The following is a 5882-nucleotide window of genomic DNA, read 5'->3' on the forward strand; positions in this document are numbered from 1 at the left end:
CCTGCGGCTCTGTAAACGACTGCTTCACAAAGAGTATGTTGAATGTTAGGTTCCCTTCTTGCTTCCAGAAAGAAATCCTAAGCTTTCGTTTAAGATTTCACGAGGGCTCAAAGGGGGAATGTTTTTGAAGTAAGAATTTGGGCAGAGTGTTTCTCCAATGTCTTGGCTCTTGGCTATCAGCTATCCTTCTTTTTTGCATGGAAATCTCGTTAGGTACTTATAGGCATCAAGGAGAAAATATTTCTTCTTTCACTAATGATTATGCTAATAAGGTTCATTAATTTATATACCCTAATGCACCGCCTGCTCCATGTCAGAAGTTTATTGGCTATTCCGTGAAGCTTTCGTGTCAGCTATCAACTTGGTCTCTAATTTGACCTCCACCGCCCATACGTCATGTCATCCTCTATCACATAGGGCTACCAACTATGTGATTCTAATGTTTGAGTTGAGAATTCCTTGCGATCACATAAGTAGATTTCATGTACCCAAAAAGCATGATTTTTATATCTTTTGTAGATAGCGAGATTTTGTGTGTGTGTGATCACATGATTTATTTTTATGAATTCCTTACCAAGCTGTCACATTTTCAAAGATTTTTCCTATAGATAAAAGAGGTAAAATAACTTGCATTTCAACAAATTATTGCCAGACCCAAAAGGTCGAGGTTGACCCCACGTTTTACAGGTTTGTTTTTACCTCATTCTTTTTACCCCTTTAGTAGTTTACACAAGTTTTTCTTCCTTTCTTCTATTTTTTGAAGCAAAGTTTGAATAATAAAATCTCCTTTTAGTTAGAGCATTTGGCAATAAGAGTTTTTATGCCCTCCTTGTGTTGGGAATGACCTAAACTCGCAGTTCGTAAATGTTGTTAACATATTCTATTTATCAATAAAAATGTTGTTGAGTTTTTTATTCAATAATTACTATTGATATTGCATCATTTTATGAAAATCCAATATAAGAATCCATGGCTATAACATGAATACTTTAACTTTATGTGATGACATAAAAATAGATCAAGTTTTAGTATGTAGTCGAAATGGCCTATAAGTATACGGAGGAGATTGGGTACCTCATCCTGGTGACACTATTGGATGCGACCCATTTGTATACTGATACAAATAATGTTATAAAAAAACCTATTCATGTAGAGACATGTGAGTGGGGGCATCCTGTGTACTGAGTTTGCATAAGACCAGACCTCGAAATAGTCACTTTTCTTTATAACAATTGTTTACTATTAAAACTGACTATCTCAAACTCGATGACCTAGGGTAACTCGATCTTAATCCTGAGTTAACTATGAACTCCTGTTTATTCACGATTATCCATTGATCTGCATAGGTGAGAGTAATCCAACAACACTACTCAATAAGCCTCTCATTTTGGGGATAAAACCGGATAGATAGCTGAGGAGATAGCCTTGCAATAAGGAATTCACTCCTACCCAATTTAGGGTTAGTAGATGGGTTGTTCTCTTAAGTGTTGATGCCTTGTCTTGAACAACGGAGCTCCGTTCTCTCATGGAAGAGAGGGTTATGATTTATAAGTTGGACTATAAATCAATTGTTCAATGGAGGATCGGTGGGAGCTTAAGGAGCAAGATGTATTTATAGGGGTAAAACGGTAATCTTTGATCTAGCTGTAAGTACAAACGACCTTTGAAGAATTGACTTACCGATTATGATTAAAATGGACAGAAATATATTTATAGTAAGAAGAGTGCAACTATTGAACTATAGTGAAATGTCTTGGTAGTTAACGAATAGTGATTAATTCGGTTTAAAGAGTTTAACCAATTATTTACAAGTCATTAGAGCTCATGATCTGTAGGTCTATAAGGTCCCTCTACTAGCTCGTAATTTGGATTAATAAATTGAGTAATCTTGATAAGATTTGAAACTAGGGCTAGACTTTGAAATGTTCAAATTCAATTAGGGTTTCTATTTATTGTATTTGATACAATTAAAATGTTTAATTTTATCGAAACTAAACGAAATTGGAGAAATGATTAATGTTTAAAATATGATTTAAATATTAATTGTATAATATTTATTTCATTATTATTTAATATTAGATATTAAATTAACAAAATTAATTAAAAGGTTTAATTAATTAGTTTATTTAAAAATTAACTAATTGAATTAATTTTTATAAAACTAATAAATGGAATTAAATAAGTTTAATTTAAAAATGATTTTGGAAATCATTTTTGGAAAAACTTTTTGAAAATCATTTTTTCAAAATGGAGATTTCCAAAATATTGGAAATCTCCATTATGTATTGAACTATATTATTCACTCAACTTCATTTCCTCCATGAAGTAGGAGCTACCCTTTATGCAAGTCATGAATTTGCATGGTGAAAGCTCTATAAATTGAAATGTTGAGATGAATAATGATTCATGCTTATAAGAACTTCAAAGAGAACTCTACAGAAACCTCAAAACCCTCTTCATATCTTATATACATCCAGCTCAATTTAGTGTTTCTACCACACAATCCTTGCAAAAGAATAGTAGACAAGATCTTGGTGGTTGTCTACTTGAAGATTGATGCTCTTTCACGTGGAACTCAGCTAGACTTGAAGAGGATACTTCAAAGGTATTGTATTCAGCAAGCCCTCTTCTGTAAAAGTTACTTTGAAGCATATTTTAAACTCAAATTAAGTATGATTAGAATGCTTATTGATTCAGTTTTTCCTTTGCTGCACGTTATTATACTCTAACGCCTTGGCCTTCAAAAGTAAGGATAGGGCCAAAACTAAGAACAACATTTTACTTCAATAAATCACTTTACTGCTTATGTATGATAAAAGCAACGTGCAAAGGGAGATTATGCCCTTCTTGGCTCAAGGGAATTATGGCCAAAGCTGAGGTAGAGCCCCTGGTTTTCTATACTTTCAATCATGTATAATGAGAAAAATAATATAGAGGAGAAAATTATGTCCTCCTCGGCTCAAGGAATTTGTGGCCGAGGTTGAGGTGATTTTTTTGTTGCTTTTACATTATTAATTTCATGTATAAAAAAATGTAAACAGGGAAACTATACACTCCTCAGCCTAAAAAAATTGTGGCCGAGGCCGAGGTGAGATTCTTATTTCTTTTACATTATTAAATTCACATATGAGCAATGTAATGGAGGAAGCCATGCCCTCCCTTTACTCGAAAAATTTTATGGTCGAGGTTGAGGCCAAAAAACATATTTCTATTTAGAAATCTTGACCCAATGTAAGAAGTTAGACAAAAGAAAAGGAACAATTTTCATTACTAAAATAAGATATATGTCACATTAGTTTACAAGATCTAAAAAATAGGAAATACATAGGAAGCATGAAAAGATATATTTGCATCAAGAAAAGGTAGGTTAAGCATTGTCATGTCCCAGGTCTGTTTCCATGTCACCCTTTCCAACACCTCCATCAAATCCATCCGATGAGGAGGGAAGATCAGAGTTTGCAAGAAGGAATAATCTTGGTCGGAGTATAGACAAGAAGATTTCTTGCACCACCAGCCAAGTCCAAGCTCCATTGCATGATTTTTTTATTTTGATATATCTCTCTCTGCTTTTTCGAAGGCATCGACTAGATAATCAACAGAGTCAAGATGCTCTTTAGCTTCTTTCAATTGGGCCTTAAGTTGGCTAATATCGCTCTTAGAATCGATTTGATTGGAGAAAAGTTCACCTCTCACCTTCTAAAGGATATGTTTCGTTTGAGCAAGCTTAGCTTAGACCCAAACCAACTCCATGTGATCCTGCTGTAGGGGAGTTGATATGGTTGATCAAACTCAAGCTTGAAACAAAAATCTTAGTAAAACATTGTAAAAGAGAATAAGAGGAAGAAGAAGAAATAGAGTGTTAGTAAAAAAAATGGGAGGTTGGGCTTGGTCTTAGAGGTCGAGGCCGACCTGAGAAAACAAAATAATAACATTATTATTATTATTATTATTTTGTAGATGTCTACAATACTTGAAGTAAGAGCTTAAGAAGAAGACAACATAAACTTCACCAAACCCAATAGATGGCCAATTTCTTTCCAAAGTTGGAAGCTACTGGACAGAAGATCCATTATATTGGACTTGGAAAAATCCTCGAGAAGAACGAATGCGTGGATGCAAATGGAAGAGCTAGAACCACTACCAACATCCTTAGAAACAGGGTTATGATGACGAGAGATCGGCGCAAGGCTTCAAGAGGGGGTGAAGACCTGAAAAGGGATGACTTGTTGTAACCTCATCTGGGGCAGAATCCTAAGCATCAAGATCAAATTGGACATGAGAAGGCTTAACTCTGTCTTTACACTTTTTCCTTCCCCAACTCACACTTTCGAAAAAGAAATCCTTGCAGGTACTCATTTCTAAAAAGCAAGGGACAGTAAGGTAAGTAAGCAAAAATAAGAATAAAGAAAAAGCTGGTTAGCGTCGGTGGTCGAGGCGGGTCCAATATCACCAACCTATTTTAGAGAGAAGGTTGAGTTTGGCGAGTCCGATGAGGATTATATTTTCTTGAGTAATAAAGTTAGAGTCGTGCTTAATATCTTTATCTAAGCTTTAGATGACCCTGAAAAAATTTCTTGCAATGGTAAAGCGGCTAAACTCCGAGAGCACTGAAAAAAAGAACAAGAAAGAAATTAGAAATCAAGAAAAACAAAAGTAGTTTCAAACAAAGGGAAAAAGGAAAAGGCCTAGACCATAATCCTTGAACTTTGTCAGAACTGCATGACTCATGTTCGCTTTCTCAGTAGTTAACCAATTGCAGCAAGCAAAAAACCAATGTTTCTTCGAATGCTTAATAGAGGAAACACTACCAACTAAATCCTTCTTAAGAGCCATTATAAGTGAGAATAATCCTTGAGTTTTAGACTCAGATTGATCTAGTACAAAGATTAAAAAAAAAAAAAAAATAGGGAATCGACATTGGCACCCCGCCACCATAAGCTTGCCAAAGAGAGTAGGTATCTATGAGGACTCCACCAATTCAACAAATTTTAGGTGTGAGAGAGTTGTATTAAAGCTAGGAAACTTTGAGAAATAAAGGCAAAAGGAGTCTAACCCCAAAACGGATTACGACTAGGTAAAGAGCTATCTCACCCTCAGGAGGGTTATCTATAGTTTCATCAGAATGAGGAACCCTCAGACAAACTGTGGGAGGAATGTCATAGTTGCATCACAAAGCCTCAAGTTGAGCTTGAGTCACAGAGGATGACAAATCCCCTACAAGCATAGAAGGTTCCTCTATATATAGTTCAAATGAATCAGGGGACTCATAGTAAGAGGAAGAGGAATCATTCTCCTCATAAATATGCTCATTTTTCTCACTGTCTCTGAATGACATTCTTTACAAAAGCAAAAAGAAAAAATAAAAAAATAAAAAAGGTTGAAGGATGGAATGCAAGGACCTACCTTTAAAAAGCAAAGCAAGTTGAAGAAATAATAAGGATGTGAAGAAAAATCTGTGGTTATTTATAAGAGGGAGTTGGGGGGAATGGCATTTTCAAAAAAAAAAAAAAAAAAAGGAAGGAGTTGAGCACCAGACATGCCGGCCTGCTACTAAAGCAACATGTGCGCAGGTTTGCCTCGGCCTCGGTAGTCGAGCCTGAGCTGAGCCACCTGATTGAGGCATGTGCCTAGCACATGCCTCCCACACTCATTTGACCGTTGGATCGACACTTTGTAATCCTCAATCTGTGTCTCCATACGTCCAACCAAACTTAAATTAACAAGTATACAATATCATGAGAAGGCCACATGTATGGTGCATTCCACAACCTAAAAATTGTTATGGCTTATAATCCTCATTGTTAAAGTTATTATTGCTATTATGCTTATTATTACTATTGTGTACATTGTGTATACTTTAGTAATCCCATAAGTTAACCTAT

The 5882-nt window shown here is 35.3% G+C and overlaps 1 long non-coding RNA gene across 4 annotated transcripts; it reads right to left on the bottom strand.

Moving 5' to 3' along the window:
- Window positions 1–3246: 3246 nt before the first annotated feature.
- LOC150035809 (uncharacterized) lies at window positions 3247–5589 on the bottom strand. Of its 4 annotated transcripts, none has more exons than XR_016530066.1 (2): window positions 5404–5589; window positions 3247–4607 (listed from the first exon to the last, which is right to left on the bottom strand). It is a non-coding gene; the product is annotated as an uncharacterized LOC150035809 (long non-coding RNA). The 4 variants fall into 4 exon arrangements; XR_016530067.1 differs by lacking the exon at window positions 5404–5589 and adding an exon at window positions 5092–5397; XR_016530065.1 differs by lacking the exon at window positions 5404–5589 and adding an exon at window positions 5054–5397.
- Window positions 5590–5882: the final 293 nt, after the last annotated feature.

This window comes from Benincasa hispida, chromosome 6 (assembly GCF_027475165.1).
Source record: "Benincasa hispida cultivar pf3 chromosome 6, pf3_genome.v1.1, whole genome shotgun sequence".
Classification (NCBI taxonomy): Eukaryota; Viridiplantae; Streptophyta; class Magnoliopsida; order Cucurbitales; family Cucurbitaceae; genus Benincasa; species Benincasa hispida.